The sequence below is a fragment of the Trichosurus vulpecula genome, chromosome 4 (genome assembly GCF_011100635.1).
Source record: "Trichosurus vulpecula isolate mTriVul1 chromosome 4, mTriVul1.pri, whole genome shotgun sequence".
Lineage (NCBI taxonomy): Eukaryota > Metazoa > Chordata > Mammalia > Diprotodontia > Phalangeridae > Trichosurus > Trichosurus vulpecula.
This window is the reverse complement of record NC_050576.1, coordinates 328,835,456-328,854,271: the sequence shown is the minus strand read 5'-3', so window position 1 is coordinate 328,854,271 and position 18,816 is coordinate 328,835,456.

Genomic DNA, 18,816 nt, shown 5'->3' with positions numbered 1-18,816 from the left:
TACTCCTCCTCCTGCTCTCTCTCCTCTTCTCTACTTGGGGCACTATATCCTTAAATGCAGGTGTTCTTTCTGTAGGAATATAATTTTTATTCAGTTATATTTTGTGACACATTTTGGGGTTTGGGGGCTAGGTTTTTTGTTTTTATTATCATTATTAAAAAGCTGGGGCAATTTATTTTTGTTCTGTACAGTTTTAATTTATGATTTATTGAAACATAGCTATGAAAAGCAGGCTTTTAAAAAGCCCATTGTTTTTAAATTGATGGGGTATAAGATCTGGGAGTCCCCTTGAATTCTCCTGGAACTCCTTGAATCTTCCCACTTCATGACACCATAAGTCTTTCATTATCACTAGGCCAAAATCTCTGGGTTACTCTTAACCTAGCCTAGACTCCATTGTCCAGCTACTTCCCACCCTTCATCCTATCAAAATATCTATACCCAAGTCTTTTACCCTAGCCCTCAATTTTCTATCATCTCCAGGTAGCCTTCAGACACTTCTCACCCTTAATCCCATTCTTTTGGTTCCTGTAGTCTGACCTCACCCCAGTCCCATCATGCTCCTCCTTAGACTCTACCTCCAGACCTTCCCTAACCCCCTCTTCCCATCACCCCAGGGCCAACCTAGATCCCTCCCACAATCTTTCTGTATATAAGTTTCATCTTGGCTCTATCAATGTTCTTAGATTCAATCTGCCTCAGATTGAATCTGGTCTGCTTGTGAAAATGAGCATCACAAATGGTGAGATATTAATTTTTTTTTGGAAGGGGGAAGGCAAGGCAATTGGGGTTAAGTGACTTCCCCAAGGTCACACAGCTAGTAAGTATGTCAAGTATCTCAAGTCCTTCTGACTCCAGGACTGGTCCTCTACTCACTGTGCCACCTAGCTGCCCCAATGGTGCCCCATTATGATGAATCTGTAATAAACTTTGTATCAAACTCATTCAAGCAGGAGCTGGTGTGTTGGTATTTTGGGGTCTTGAGCACCCCTAAAACATATGGTTCCATAACCTCTCAAAATGGCCCTACTTGACTAAGCCTTTAAATCTAAATCACTCTGAATTTCATTGAATGGCTAATAATAGCCCTCAGCCTAAGCCTCAGTAGCTGATTGTTTAGTTTGTGATGTCTTAGAATGAATGTAAATAGTAATTGTTTTCTGTTTTGGCCAGAAATTTGGAAGGCCTTTTCCTCTCAGACTGATATTTTTGTGATGGTAAATTAGACCATCTTTTGTTCCAATTCTTATCTACTATTTAGTCATTCCAGAAGAGATGGTGATAACTTGTTTCTCTTGTTGGAATGCCTGAGCTCACTTAACAGGACAAATATCAAGAGGATTTCAATAAGATAGGTCAATTACAGCACCAGCAGTGCTTTGTTCTTAAAAGTTACTTCTGAATCACTCCCTGCCCTTTAGCATTTCTGTGTCAGGGGTTGTGTGATATCTAGAGCACCTATTGGGGAAAGGAAAGAAAGTGGATCCCAGATAAAGTGAAAAATCCAACAAATTTGCTAAGTCAAATCCATCTATGACTCTGAAACTTGACTCGACAGATTCCAAAGAGTAAAAATTTCTTGTTAAAAATTGTTGACTAATATCTTTTTCTGATGTATCAGATTGTGGAAGTTTCTCTAATTCTTAAAAGTTATGTTAGGGAAGGCCAAGAACTGAAAAACAGTACTCTAGTGAAGAAGCTTTGTATATAAATTTGGTGATGATAGAGATGGGATCTAAGTTCCTAAAAGGAAAAGACTATGTCTTTTGTTATTCTGCCATTTGCCTGAGGCATGAGGCTTATCCCAGTCAATACTCCTTCTCACTGCCTTTCACTGTGGCTCACTGGCCACTTAATTCCTTCTCTGGTCTGCACCTGCCCCCTCCCCAGGCTACTTGCCATTCCTTAATCCCATCCAGATCTTCCCACAGTTTTTCTTTTTTTCTGTTTAAAATTATGGGTCCCATCCTCCTCAAATGGGCATATTCTTAGAATCCCACCTTCTTCTATTGGTGACACAATAAACATTGTCTCTAACTGAAAGAAGGCTTGAGTGGTCAAATTTTTTGAGGTAGACTCCAGTCCCACACCTTTGCATTGTGGGGTTCCTAGCACCCCTAGACTGCATCAGTGATGAACTCTTTTTATTTCAGGAATAATCAATGAACAAGCACATAGTTAGTACCTGCTTTGTGTTAGGTGTTATACTAAGAGCTGAGTCCCCACACTCAAGGAATTTACATTCCTTGGTTGTTAACCATTGTAGAAGAATTTTGGTATCTTCAACAAGACTCAGGAATTTGGGAGGAAGGTTGGGTTGAACAGGATGAGGAATAATATATTCTATATTGTACATGTTGAATTTAAGAAACTTGTGATGCATCCAAGTAGAGATATACAGCGATCAGCTGGAGATGAGGCCCAGAATTCAGGAGAGGGTACATCTGTGCATGGAGATGAATGCTAAATGTTGGGGGATGGAGCCAAGATGGTGGCTGGAAAGCAGAGACTTGCTTAAGCTCTTCCCCAGTTCCTCCAAATGCCTGTAAAAAAATGGCTCTGAACAAATTTTGGAGCTGCAGAACCCATGAAATAGAAAAGGGAAGCAGGACTCCAGGCCAGGACAGCCTGGATGGTTGCTGGCAAGGGTCTATTGCAAGGATCTGGGAGCTGAGCAGAGTAGATTCCAGCATGGGCTGCACCAGGACCAACCAGACCTGGAGCCAGGCAGAATAGGCCGTAGGGCCCTGAATCATTGAGCTGTGGCAGTTATCAGACTTCTCAACCCACAAACACCAAAGACAGCAGAGCAGGTTAGTGGGAAAAGCTGCTGGGACACTGCCGTGGTGGTGGTGGCAGTGGTGCAGCTCTGAGGTTGCTTACAGAGCTACAGCTGCTGTTGCTTCAGGCCCTAGGCCCACCTGGTGGGGGGGGGGGGAGTGGGAATTAAGGGGCAGATTAGAGCTGGAGTGTAAAGTCGGCTTTGCTCTTCCTGGATCTAGGCCACAATCCTGGCTGGAGGCTCTTGGAGGAGGAGGAACACTGGTGTGGCAGAGCTTGCTGTGTAGAAGTAGCTCTGAAAATAGCAATGCAGCTCCTCAAGCTTGGGACAAAGTGCTCTCTACTCTACAAGCAGCAGTATCCCGACAAAAAGCTCAAGGGTCAAGTAGTTGGCTAGCAATAAGAACAGGCAGCTAAAATGGTCTCAGATTCAGACTCAGACTTTGAAATTTTTTTTGGTGACAAAGAAAAGCAAAACATACAGCCAGAAGAAGTCAACAAATTCAAAGTGCCTACATCAAAAGCCTCCAAGAAAAACATGAACTGGTCTCAGGACATTGAAGAGCTCAAAAAGGATTTGGAAATGCAAGTTAGAGAAGTAGAGGAAAAAATTGGGAAGAAAAATGAGTTTGATGCAAGAAAATCATGAAAAACAAGTCAATGCCTTGCTAAAGGAGACCCAAAAAAATACTGAAGAAAATAACAACTTAAAAAATAGACTAACAAATGGAAAAAGAGCTCCAAACATCCAATGAGGAGAAGAATGCCTTCAAAGGCAGAATTAGCCAAATGGAAAAGGAGGTCCAAAAGACCACTGAAGAATATACTAACTTAAAAAGAAGACTGGAGCAAGTGGAAGCTAGTGACTTTATGAGAAATCAAGATATTATAAAACAGAGACAAAGGGATGAAAAAGTGGAAGACAATGTGAAATATCTCATTGGAAAAACCACTGACCTGGAGAATAGATCCAGGAGAGAGAATTTAAAAATTATTGGACTACCTGAAAGCCATGATCAAAAAAAGAGCCTAGATATTGTCTTTCAAGAAATTATCAAGGAAAACTGCTCTGATATTCTAGAGCCAGAGGGTAAAATAGGAATTGAAAGAATCCACCCATCACTTCCTGAAAATGATCACAGAAAGAAAACTCCTAGGTATATTGTCACCAAATTCCAGAATTCCCAGGTCAAGGAGAGCAAGCAGCCAGAAAGAAATAATTTGAGTATTGTGGAAACACAATCAGAATAATACAAGATCTAGCAGCTTCTACATTAAGGGAATGAAAGGCTTGGAATATGATATTGCAGAGGTCAGTGGAGCTAGGATTAAAACCAAGCAAAACTGAGTATCATGCTCCAAGGCAAAATATGGATTTTCAATAAAATAGAGGACTTTCAAGCTTTCTCAGTGAAAAGAGCAGGGCTGAAGAGGAAAATCTGACTTTCATACACGAGAATCAAGAAAAGCATGGAAAAATAAAGAAGAAAGAGAAATCGTAAGGGACTTACTCAATTTGAACTGTTTTGTTTACATTCCTACATGGGAAGATGATATGTGTCCCTCATGAGACCTCAGTATTAGGGTAGCTGAAGGGAATACACACACACACACACACACACACACACACACACACAAACATATATACATATATAGACAGAGGGCACAGGATGAGTTGAATATGAAGTTATGATATCTAAAAAAAATAAAAGTAAGAGATGAGAGAAGAATATATTGAGAGGGGGCAAAAGGGAGAGATAGAAGGGGGTAAATTTTCTCGCATAAAAGTGGCAAGAAAAAGCAGTTCTTTTGGAAGGGAAGAGGGGGCAGGTGAGGGGGAATGAGTGAATCTTGCTCTCCTCGGATTTGACTTGAGGAGGGAATAACATAAACACTCAGTTTGGTACTTACCCCACAGGAAAGAAGGTGGAAGGGGATAAAAAAGGGGGGATGATAGAATGGAGGGCAGATAGGGAGAGGAGGTTATCAAAAGCAAACACTTTCAAAAAGGGACAGGGTCAAGGGAGAAAATTGAATAAATGGGGACAGGATAGGATGGAATGAAATATAGTTAGTGTTTCACAACATGAGTATTGTGGAAAGGTTTTGCATAACGATACATGTGTGACCTATGTTGAATTGCTTGTCCTCTTAGGGAGGGTGGGTGGGGATGGAAGAAGGTAGAGAATTTGGAACTCAAAATTTTAAAGCAGATGTTCAAAAAAAAGTTGTTTGTGCATGCAACTATGAAATAAGATATACAGGCAATGGGGCATAGAAATCTATCTTGCCCTAGAAGAAACTAAGGGAAAAGGTTATGGGGGGAGTGGGGTGTCAGAAGGGAGGGTGACTGGGGAATGGGGCAATCAGAATATATGGCATCTTGGAGGAGGGGAGGGTAGAAATGGGGAGAAAATTTGTAACTCAAAGTCTTGTGGAAATCAATGCTGAAAACTAAAAATATTAAATAAATATTTTATTAAAAATTGCTAAATCCATGGGAATTGTTTAAATCACCAGAAGTGTGTAAAAAGAAAAAAAAAAGAGACAGAAATATGCTCTCCCACCAAAGAGGCTCATAATTACAAGTTTGGCCACCATGTAATAAAATAATGCTATCTAGTTATGGAGAGGTTTCTGATCTACTTTGATGAAAGGAAAATCCTCACTAGTGAAATTATGTATCACTGAAATATTAAGATATGTCATTTGCATTAAAGTTTTATCTGTTTATTATTGTTCATACTCTTTAATTTCTGGCAGCCATGAAGAAAAGTATTACTTGGAAAATCTACTTTAGGGTTATGAGATAATATTTTTAAAGCACTTAACAGTGTCCATGCTATAGATGCTATATAAATGTTTGCTATTAGTAGTAAAATTTTAACTCCTTGAAAACATGATAAATGATGCCACAACTGCTAAATAGACCTGTCAGGAGACAAAAAAAATTTTGAAGTACTACATATTATATATTTGTACCTTTAATTATATTCATAGGTATGTCAAATAGGTAATGTTTAATTATGTTCAATTATAATTCATATCCTTGCCTACTGAGCTATTTTAAAAGTTGTATTTAGCATGTAATATAATTTAGAACAATTTGATATTTAGAATGATTAATAATTGTCTAATTAAAGTATACTTTTAGAGAAAGAAAGGACCTAAGAGGTTAAGCAGAATAATCTTTTAATTTTATATTTAAGAGAACTGAGGCTGTGCGGCCTGAAGGTATTTGCCTTTAACCACCCAATTATTTAGTGGTAGATTTGAGACAATTTCAGTGAAGTTTTCCTGAACCATGATAAGATAAAATTGAAGTCTACAAGCTCTGATGACATAGAAAATAACTATATCTATACAAAGTATGAGTGATTCTCTTGTCTGATCCAAATTCATCACCATGTTATTCTTTCTTTCAAGAATATATGATGAACAGATGCTTTTGATGTGATTTTACTTGTTTTTTTTGACCTCTTCATTTATTTACATCTGTTAATCATTTTTGAGCATTTGCCTAGCATGTGCTTTTCTCAAATATTAGTTTATTAAACAATTTCCAGCGATAAATTGGAAACTGAGCTATTTTTTCCTGGTCAATGAATTAAAACAAAAGACAGGGAATATAATTGTGGATTTATTATTATGCCATAGTATTTTGACTTAATCCCTTAATGATAAGATACCAATATTCTTTTAAATACTAACTTAAAAATATGAACAAAGGGGAAAAGATAATGTAAAATTCTGAGGGCAGAAAAGGAAAGTTGTAAATAAGTCTTTAAAAAATCAGCTGTACTGTCAATATACCCATTTTTCAAATGGAGGATTTTAATATTATTTCTCTGAAGCTTCTATGATTTTGATTTATGCAAGCATTGACTGGTGAAAATTGTCTCAGTGGCATTAATTTTGACACACTTATGTGAATGGAAAGTTTCAAAAAGTCTTCTATTTCTGAAATTATTTGTTTATAGAAAGCATTGTTTCACTAAAATAAAGTAAATATACTCTCTAAAGTAAGACCATCCACACAAGAATCTAATATTAGAGAAAGAATATAGAAAGAAAGACTGGTCATTTGGCAAAAAGTCCCGGTAGAGTAAGCATGCCAGCTTTTACAGCTAAATCCAAATGTTCAACAGATGGTAAACTGAATAAGGTGCAGCTGGAGCTAAAACATTATTTGGGACAAGGTGGGGAGAGAGAAGTACATGTCAGAGTGGCCCTGAAAAGAAACCCAACAAAGAAGAATATTAATGAGGTATCTTGGAACAAAAGCTAAACAAGGTCATATTATTAAGGTTTCCAGCTGAGAAAGATAATGGGACCCTGCTGGACTTATTTTGCCTATAATTTATGACATGACCTTTGGGCACAAAATATGACATTATTACATAAGACCTTTCATTGCTATAAGTTAGATTAGCTCTGCAGTACTGTAAATTGTTTCAAAATTATTCTGTATGAATATTTATTTTAGCTTCCTACATGCATAAAAAACCCAGGTTGCCCAAACACATTATCTCCATTCCTTCATTCTTTGATATCAATGCATGTAAAATTAGATTCATCATTTTAAAAATTTGATTTGCTACAGATTTTTAAATACATCAGCAAAATGAAATTATTACTAGTGATTATGCAAGTTGTTTTCTGGAGATTAGCACTCTGGTCCCATGTTTCTATTATTACTTCCAATTCTTCACTAGGGATTTCTTGAAAACAATTTAAATTTCCATCCCCCCAAATATACGTAACTTATATTTTTTCCTGGTTTTGTGACATGACTAGAAATTTTGTTGGTTTCTCCTGGTAAAAACTTTGGAGACCCATTGCTCCAAAAGAGAAAGATGCTATCCCCGAGGTGACTCTAATTGTAGGAAGCCAGCGCAGTCAACAACATGAAAGACAAGAGAATTGCAAACCATTTTACAAACTGATTGAACTATTTCCTAGATGCTAGCTGTCTCTGGTCTTATGGGATTTTATTTTCTGAGTTCTTCGACAAATTCTCAATTAGCAAAAGTATACATTAGAATTGGTTCTTCATCATGCCCATACCTGAGAGAAATCACAGTGAATTCCATAGATTTATTGTGTTAGACCAAATGAAAATCAGATGTTGAGCTTATGAAAAGGTTAATATAAAATCTGTACTAACTTACAACACACACACACACACACGCAGAGAGAGATAGATAGATAGATAGAGAGAGAGAGAGAGAGAGAGAGAGAGAGAGAGAGAGAGAGAGAGAGAGAAAGAGAGAGAAAGAGAGAGAGAGAGAAAGTGTTTAGTCAAATCATACTTTGGATCAGATATTTAGTACTTGTATGGAACCATAACACTATCATTTCAGTACATTTTCTAGGAACATTTGAAACCAAAACAAGAACCAGGAAACCAAAATGGGACAAAGGAGGGAAGTTAAATGGAACATTACCCTGTGTATTTGTGCTGTTGCTTTTATTTTGGAAGGATAAGGAGAGACCCACGAGGCACTGTTTTGAGGACAGCTGAGGAGACTGATCTATTGTGAAGAAGGAAGAACAGAGAAGGACATCAAACTCCCCTGCAATCCAGTATGTTAAACTGAAGATTCTTGTTAAGCAGATGCTGAGCTCTGATATTTTTCTTGCTGCTAAAGTGGTGTTATCATAACCCTCTAATTTCAGCACCCTCTGACAAAAGTTTGTGTATCTTGCCCCGGGACAAAACTCCAGTTGTCACCCCTCTTCCTAATAGTGAATGACATGATCTTTATTATCTATGCCTGGATATTAATAAATGTTTAGAAGATCAACGCTCTTTATTTAAGGTTAATAGTTTTTGAAAACTATAATGTCATGACATAGACACCATTAGATGCCCCTTTCTACTGAAATGCTGGTTTGACACTTCATAGGATCCATGATATCAACAAGCTGTATCCTCCCTTCAGCCATGTAGGTCACAACCTCTCTATGCCTTCTCATTCTGTATTACTCCCATTCCAGTCCTTCCATAAATACTCCTTAAGAGAATTCACCCATTATAAATAATCCAGACAAATGTTAGCATACTCTAAATATGAATTTAATTTTCTATCAAGCTGTAGATTAAAGACAAATATGTTCACAGAAAAGCAATCAAAATGATTAGGGACATTTATTAATTTACATGAAAGTTTAGGACCAATTTGATAAATAATTTGATGATGAGATATCAGGTGCCACTATGATAGTCTTCAGCTAAATAATTGAATATGCTTCTTGTTAACAAGTAAAAGAAAAGAAAATTGGAGGAAATTTCCTAGATCCTGTATTTTTGTTAGAGACCAGGGTGCTACAAAGATAAGGGAAGCTAGGAGTGAAGGAAAGAAAAGAAATGTAAATGTATGTTGCTAAAATACCTCAGATTTTACTATATTGCATATGATAAGAGCTAGGGTTTGTCTATCTGTCAACAATGTTCCTCTAACACATATACCTACTATTACTACTACTACTACTACTACTACTACTACTACTACTACTACCACTACTGATGATGATGATGATGATGATATTTATATATTTATTTTTACGTATATAATATTTTTATATAGCACTTAATGAATAATGTCTCATTTGAGTCTCACAAAAAATCTAAGGAAGTTAGTTTCATTAGGAATCCCATTTTACAAATGAGAAAACCAAGGCAAAAAGCACTTAAGTAACTTGCTCAGGGTTCTAAAGCTAGTAAGATTCTGAGTTCAGATGTGAACACCCTAGGACTTCCCAGCTCCAACTCCAATACTATATCCATTCCGTAGCTGACTGACACACATATATAGACCTGAGTTTGCATGCTACTTTTTGTGAAATATTAATTTGTATAAAGAAGGTAAAAATAACTGGGTTTGTAATATATAGTCAGTGCTTATCACATATAGTCCCTTTTTTCTGTAAACTTAGGAATATTGGTGTATTTAATTTGCCCCATTGGAAAATTCTCTTCAGGCGTTAACCACTTTCACTTCTGTCTAATTATCCAGTGTTTACCACCAGGATTTCAGTGAACCAACTCACCTGCGTCATACTACTAAGAATTATGATGATGTGACCCACAAGATGGATAATTATATATTTTCTCTGATCCTCATAACCTCTTAAACCTCTCCGAAACATAGATTGTGTGTCAAATATAAAGCAACTTCTGCTATTTCCATCATCTAGAACAGCAGTGTCAAACTGAAATAGAAACTGGGGATACCAAAGTATACAGAAGGATCTCTGCCACTGAAATGTTGACTTCTGTTTTAAAATGTATTACTTTTATTTTATTTTAATTTATTTCACTAAATATTTCCTAATTATATTTTAACAAGTTCAAGTCCACTCAGAAGTGTTCTAATCAGCGTGCAGCCCTTTAGTCTAGGACACCAAGAACACCAAAGAAGGTAAAAGCTGCATGAGGTAATGACTACTTCAAACTCACTAAGCACCTCTTCCTCCCACCACCACCATGCTTCCAGAAACAAGGATGCATTAGTGACATGACACATAAGCTTATAGCACCCATGCCCTAACCACCCACGCTCTTCTTTTAAGTGTCATGGAGATCCAAGATGAAAACTATCAAAATTTGCTGAAGCCTCAATAACTAGTTGCATGGCATCATTCCATGATTCAAAAGAGTTCTGTAGAGGAGCAGAGAAACAAAGGAAACAGGTCAGGCCACAGGTTTGTAAGAGAACTCAACCCTATGCCCTGATTCCATTCCCCCACCTTTCCTTTGCCCAGGCCACAAAATAACAACTTTGCAGAACTCTTTTGCATTTTAAATGCACAACTTGACAGTGTGCTCTAAATATTAATTTAATTTTCTAATATTACACTGGATTTATGATGAACAAACTCCCCTAAGGAGTACTTATGGGAGGACATGAATAGCTGTTACACAGAGTAAGAAGGCATGGAGAGGTTGTGACCTACACAGGTGAAAGACAGACCCATCAAACCAAGATTCCAGTGGAAAGGAGATATTCAATAATGTCTAGGTTATTGCATCATAGTTTTCAAAACCATTAGCCTCAAATAATGGATGTTGATCTTCCACACAATTATTAGTGTCGAGGCATACATAAACCCTCAAGATCTTCTTCATGCAAAAGGGTACTTGTTTTCTAGATAATGAACAAGATTAATCAAATACTTGACCAAGTGGAACAATTAAGTAACCAAATAAAAGCAAGCAAGAAAGAAGAATTAATGAGCAAAACTCCAAAAGGGAAAAAATGTAATAAATGAGAGGGGATATTGGGATGAAAAAAGGAAAACCAGTGGAAAAGGGGCCACATTAAAAAAAGAAAGATTAAGCTAAAGTAGTTGAAGAGACAGAATACTGTTTTCATAGTAGAAGAGGAAAAAAAACATCACAACTTGGAGGAAAAAAAATCTTCAGAGACAAATGGCAGAAAATAAAAAAAACTGATTGTCTTTACATTAAATGTGAATGGATTAAACAATACAATAAAATGAAAAAAAGAATGAAAAACTGAATAAGAAAACAAAATGCCATATTGTCCAGCTTATAAGGAACACAGTTTCAAAACACAATATAATTGAAGAAATGGGGGAAAATACTATGCATCAAGGGAATAAGAAAGGGAATTGGAATGCTGGTATGTGAAATGCAAAAATAAACATTTAAAAATAAAATGGGATAAACAAGGAAAAGGAAACTGCATTATACTGAAAGGAACCAAAGACACCAAATCAATATTGGTATTAAACACATATGTTTTAAATGCCTTTGCTTGGAATTCATGGAGGAAATATTAACTGAGCTATGAGAATACCCAGACAGTAAGACAATAGTGATAGGAGACTTTAATGTGCTTCTCTCAGTTGTGAACAAATCTAACAGAAAGGAAAATATAGAACTCAACAAATTAATGGATAAATAAGCTAACAGACTTATGATGTCTTCTAATTGGAGCTGTGTAAGAATGATTCACTTCTCAGCATGACAAGAAACCTTTCCCAAAAAATCAACATGTGTGGGCAAAGAGATACTGCAAACAAAGGGAAAAATCAGAAATAGCAAATGCATCTTTTACTGACAATATCAATGAAAAGAGACATTTGTTCAGGGACCACAAACAAAAGGTACAGATTCAAATGGAGATTTAAAAATGAAATTCTAAATAATGAATGGGTTAAAGAATAGACCATACAAACTATTAGTATTTATTTGAAAGAAAACACTAATGATGAAACAACGTAACCAAAATTTCTGAATGAGATGCTGCTAAAGCAGTAATCAAGGGTGGGGGTGGGAATCAAATCCTTATCTATATACATTAAGCAAATTAAAAAGAGAACTAGAAAATTTGACATGAATTTTTTTAAATTAAAAACTAACAAATAAAGGTGGAATAAAAACAAAAAGAGAAAATTTAAAAATTAATAGAACAGATAAACTAGAAACTAAAAGATAGTAGAAATGATAAGACTAAAAGCTGGTTCTCTAAAAATGCATAGACTTTTAACTAATCATTAAAAAGTGGACTGCAGAAAATCAAATCAATAAAATAGCAAAGAAATGAAGTAAAATCACCAAAAAATATCAGAAAAAAATAAAAAGAATCAGAACATACTATTCAGAGTTGTATGGCGGCAAAATTGAGAACATGAAAGAAATAAAGGAATATCTTCAAAAATATAAAATAACCAAACTCTAAGAAGACTGATAGAAATTTTAAATAATCCAGTTCTTAGAAAAGGAAATAATTAGTTATGAAGGAAGTACAAAAAGGGAGGGGGGATCTCCTTGTTTTGATTCTTCATAGGACAATTCTCTCAAAATTTGAAAGAGCAATTAATGCCCATACTTCATGAAATATTCTCAAAAATTTAGAAAGAAAGTCCTCTACCAGAATCCTTATATAGGACAAATATAGTCTTATTACCTAAAATAGGGAGGAATAAATCACAGAAGAAAAATTACATGCAAATATCATAAATGAATATCAAGGCAAAACAAAACAAAATCTTGTGAAACAGACTAGGTAGATTTATCCAACAAATCAATCATTGCGACCAAGTTGGATTTATATCAGTAATTCAAAACTGATTCAACATTATCATATTAAAAACAAAAACATAGAAAACCAAATGATTATCTCAAAAGATGCAGAAAAAAGAAAACAAAACTTTTGACAAAGTATAACACTCATTTTGCCAAAAATTCTACAAGGTACAGACATAGAGAGGCTTTTAAAAATATCATGAAAACATCTATTTAAAACCATTAATAAGCATCATATATAATGAGGATATATTAGAAACTATTCCAGGAAATGTAAAATTAAAGCAATAGTGCCTAAATAAAGAAATGAAAGGCAAAAATATAGGTGAGAAGAAGATAAATCTTTCCCTATTTGGTGATGATGTGATAGTATATTTGGACAATCCTAGGGAATTGGAAAAGATACTAATGAAGATAATTAATAGCTTCAGCCAAGTTGCAAGGCTAAAAGATAAACCATCAAAATAAATTTCATTTCTATATAATAATAACATCCAAAAAGCAATGATAGAAAGGGAACCAACTCTAAATCACAAAAAGATGCATAAAATATCTGGGGATAGATCCAGTAATGTACAAAAATGATTTGTTTAGAATCAATTCCAAAGTAGTCCTTAAAGAAAGAAAAAAACAGAAGGAATAATCAGTGGAAGATGTATCATATGCTGGAGGAATGGAAGAATAATCAGTGCTCATGGGGTTGACCTTGCAATCTGATAAAAATGATAATACTATTAAAGTTAACTCATAATTTTACTGCTATATCAATTTGTTATTGATAAAATCATAACAAAATTCATATTTAACAGATAAGTGTACAAAGAAAATGAACAAACTATTCTCAAAAGAATTACATAATATTCACATCTACATGAAAGAATGTTCCAAATAACTAATAAGAGAAATGAAATATATTGTAGAACAGTTCCTGATATACATGTTATAAGTAAGGCTATGATTTCCCCCCCCTTGACTACTTCTTTAACTGCATCTCACCCAGAAATTTTGGTTATGTTGTTTCATCATTAGTGTTTTCTTTCAAATAAATACTAATTTAGTTCCCTTACTATAAGATTTCCCTACATTAAGGAAATCACAAATCTGCAATTCTTCTCCCTCTAAAAAAAGAAGATTATGCTTATGTTTAGAAACAGAGAAAACATTATTTCATCTATTGTAAAGATGTGGTAAGGATTGATAGAAAACAGTATATATTATCAGAAAACCTTCACTCCTAAATGTATGGTCATAGGTAAATGTATACTGGAACTTTTAAAGGTTCTTCCAAGTTTGGTATACTATGAAAATGAAATTCAGTTTTAATTTATGCTCCCCCTAATACTTCCCCTAACATCCTTAACAACACAATGTTTTACCTTTATTATATTCTTATAATAAATCTAACAGCTATAGTATCCTTCCTACTTGATCATTCATAGGCACTTCTTACCATTAAAAATATAAAATCAAAATTATAATTTTTTAATTCCATCAAGTTCTTGTATTCATTTTTTTCAATCTCTTGCATTTTAACCTTAGGGAATAAATTATGAAAAGAAGGATAGTGAAAGATGAATATATTATTATACCCTGGATTAAAGTGCTTTCCCAAACATGACTTAAACTTCCCATTGCAAACAGTTGAAGGAAGGAAAGAAAATCTAAATAATTGATTTATATTCATTAGAGGAGTATGCCTCATTGGTTTCATCAAAAGAATATAGCAATGATATGAAAGGTAGTTATTAGAATTGTAAAGGTTATTTGTGATAGATGTGAGCAGTATTTAATCTTATCAGTTCTTCCATTAAACACCTGGTTATTACAACACTATATAAACATGTTTGGATCCAGAGTGTTCTGAAGTATATTTATTAAAGCAGCATGATTTAGAAAGTAATATGTAAAACTTTAGTAGTCTGATTGCTTTTTAAAATGAATTTATTTTTAATGAGTGCTTATTTTGCTCAATTGCCATGACAATAACCTAAATGGAATAAAGAATAGAATGAAGATTCCAGCTGGCCCCACTCCTTTGATGTTTTCTAGCCAATACCTTCTGCCTAATGCTTTGATACTTCCAATCCCCTGACACCAACAAAGGCCTTTGTTGTCAGTCTGACTTCTAAATCCACTAACCCTTGAGAACATCTCCCAAGTCAGGACCATCCACAACCAGCTTCTTCCTTTATCATTAGGATCGGCAAATGTGATTCCCTTTTTATAATCAATCTGTGCTACTGAAACCTCAAGTATTGTAAATAATGTAATCACACACACAAATGGAATCATTTGAAAATGAAACTTAGTATAATTGTCAGAGTTAACAGGATTTCAGTACAAGTGGTTATTGGTGGGTTGCTCTGCTTCTCAGTTTAAGCACTGAGTTTCGAGAGTTTCTAGATGATTTAGCTCTTGAACTTGGAGATGTGGAACCTCAGCATTTTAGTATTTACTTCTCCTTTGCTAGTCTCTCACTTGATAGAAAAAATGAAAGTAACTGGAGTGAATAATCACCAAGACCTCCATGTCACCCTTAAATCTATTGGTGTATGACCAGGTGTCAATTTCAAAGAGAACATATTCATTATTAGTCAAATTTGAACCACGTAGAGATGGACAAATTAAGGTAAACAGAATAGAGTATGAAGCATGGTCTAACAGGTGCAGTGCTATTCATGCTGGTATAATTCCCACCCCACCCTGCCAGTAAGGAATGATTAATACTTGGAGGCCAGCTGTACTTAAGTTAATGAAACAAGGCAAGGAACTGATAAAGTAATAGTCAACAAGCATTTATTAAGTACCTACTATATGCCAGGCACTGTGCTAAATGCTGGAGATACAAATAGAGGCAAAAAGAAAAAAAAATCCCCTGCTTTCAAGAAGCTCACAATATAATGGGGAAGATAATATGAAAACAACTGTGTGCAAATAAGCTATATGCAGGAAAAATTAGATATAATCACTACAGGGAAGGAATTATCATTAAGGGGACTTTTCATAGAAGATGCGATTTTAGCTGAGACTTGAAGAAAGCCAGGAAAGGCAGGAGGCAGAAATGAGGAGGAGGGAGAATATTCCACAAATGGGGGACAGCCTATAAAAACATCTGGAGAAAGAGTGTATTGAGTCAGGAAGAGCAAAGAGTTCAGTGTCACTGGATCACAGAACATCTGAGGAAGGAGGAAGAGGAGGCATCAGAAGACTGGGAAACTTGAAAAGGGCCAAGGACTTTGAATGCAAAGCAGTGTTTTCTGTTTGAAAGTGATATGGAACCACAAAATATTTCAAGAAAGTAATGATACATACATTCATTTAATCCCTAGACTGGGTATATTATAGACTAAAAAAAATGAAAGAAATTAGCTTATATTTTCTAGGTCTTATTACAGACCCTTAGAACAGTACAAGTCAAGAAATTATTCAGTTAGAAGTATAAGATGGGGAGAGTTAGGTGGTGCAGTGAATAAAGCACCAGGCCTGGAGTCAGGAGGACCTGAGTTTGAATCTGGCCTCAGACACTTAACACGCTTACTTGCTGTGTGACCTTGACAAGTCACTTAACCCCAATCGCCCTGCCTTGCCCCCTCCCCCCCCTAAAAAGTATAAGATGTTTGAAGAAATAGATTTTAAAAGTGAATGATATTAACCTAAATAAATTAAAGATCAAGGTTAATTCATTAGATGATGAAACTGATACAAATTTCACTGATCCAAATGAACCAGAGAGAGGATTTCCTGGTGATGAAGTAAAACATGTTTTTTTGTTTGTTTGTTTGTCTTTAACTCCTGACTCAAAAAGTTTGGATCAGGGAAAATTCAGAACCAACATGGAGTGTAGACCTATACAAGAACTGAGCTCTAGGCAATTACTAAGGATTTTAAATGGATGGTGAATGAGATACTTCCACAACAGCTAGTAAAAGTTATATAACAACAGGGAAAATACAATTATATTAGGAGAATAACAAATGAGGTACATATGAAACCCATGTAATGATGACTTCATGAATCATACATTTAAAAATCTCAAGCTGCTTTTAAAGAAGCAACAAATGTAAAGTTTGAGAAAGCCTTTCCAACCTTGGGTCTTTTGGGCCTGAAAGAACAGATGGTCCACATTTCCCCCCAACCACAACTGATAAGGATTGGGGAAAAAAATAGATAAAGCCAAAGACTCATTAAAGCAATTAGGTATGACTGAATAAGCACATAATGAAAGAAATAATATTGGAAACTAAAAAAGCCTCTAAAAAGCTCCTTTAACTCAAGAAATGAAAATTATTTTTGAGGAACTTCCAAACACATGCATCAGTCTAGAAATAGGCTAAGATCCCCTAAAATTCTTTGTTGATGTAACTTTTTGTTTAAAACTACGAATCAAGTTTGGTCACACACAAAAATTCTAAAACATTCAAAATAGAGAGAGAGAGAGAGAGATATATTCGTATATATATATATATATATATATATATATATATATATATATATACATATATAGGGGTGTTTATGTATGTATGTATGTACATGTGTGTATGTATGTGTATACATACACATACACACACATATATGTGTGTGTGTGTGTGTGTGTGTGTGTGTGTGGATAGATAGATATAGATATATATGCTAAATTTAAGAAGGAATAATTACTCTAAATGCGGTAGCAGCATTAGAGGCAGTTTGGAAAATATCCAGAATCAAGAAAATGACCATCAGAGAAATTAGTGTAATAATAATGTGTAAATAAGTAAATAAGTGTAATAGACAAAAGCAAAAGGATACAGAAAGCTGATGCCAAGCTAAGAAAGATCAGGAAGCTTCTTGTAAGCAATCTAAACAAGTAGCTATGAGGAGTCCAAGAGAATCTTTTGCTATAATTTATGCTTCAGCGTCATCAGAGTCAACCATTTTTTTTTATTCCTCCAATAGAGATGTCAAACACTTGACGTAAATCTCTCAAAAATCTGGATAGGAATTTTGCAACCCCCTGGGAAAAACAAAAGAACAACTTAAGAACAAGAAGTTAACTAACAATTTAGTACTGCATAAAATTTCCAATAACAGTAGACTTTATATTACCATTATTATGATTATTATACATTGGGAATGAAAATTGAATGTGTGTATGTATGTGCATGTGTGAATGTGTGTGTGAGTGTGTGTGTGTATGTGTGTGACAGTATCACAGATAATGATTATACAAGGCAAATCCTTCAAATTCATAGGAGAACAAAGAACAATGATTTTTTTTGGTGACACTGAGACACCAACAATCCTAACTACTGTGAATATACAAATGGGATATTTATCTCTGAATGATGTAAGGTTTTTATTACAACTAGGATTAAATGTATAATGAGTTTGCTTATGTTAAAATAGTTAAATTTGAAACCATATAATTTGTCAATGAGAATATTAATTGGTGACGAATCTCCTCACCCTCACTCTGATATGTCACTGGTAACTCTATGATATACAATTAACGGAGTCAAGAAAGAGATGACCCAGAATATTAACAACCTATTAAATTAAGACTTGCTTAAGCCAACAATAAGTCCCTTAACATTCTCCATTTGACCTATACAGAAAATCAGTAGCTCACTGAGATTCATTGCTGATTTCAGAACTTCAAAAAACAGTTGAGAAAATTCAGGGAAGCACTGTTTAACATCTGAAATCTCACTAAAGATACTGACAATGCTCCCAGAGACTGATTTGGAATAAAAGACTTAGCTATTATGTTTTCCCTATCAGGGAAGAAGAACACAACCAATTTGTCTTCACTTAGGAAGGTCATCAGTATATGTTGAAATGTCTATTCATAGAAATATGTCAGTGGTCATGTACTTGCTCATGGACTATGTAACCAGGACATAGATATTTCTGATGCCCTTAGTAGATGACATTAAAGAAAGTAGTTCACAGTACCTTACTATGGTTCTATATATACTATATGTATGGCACACAAAGATAAA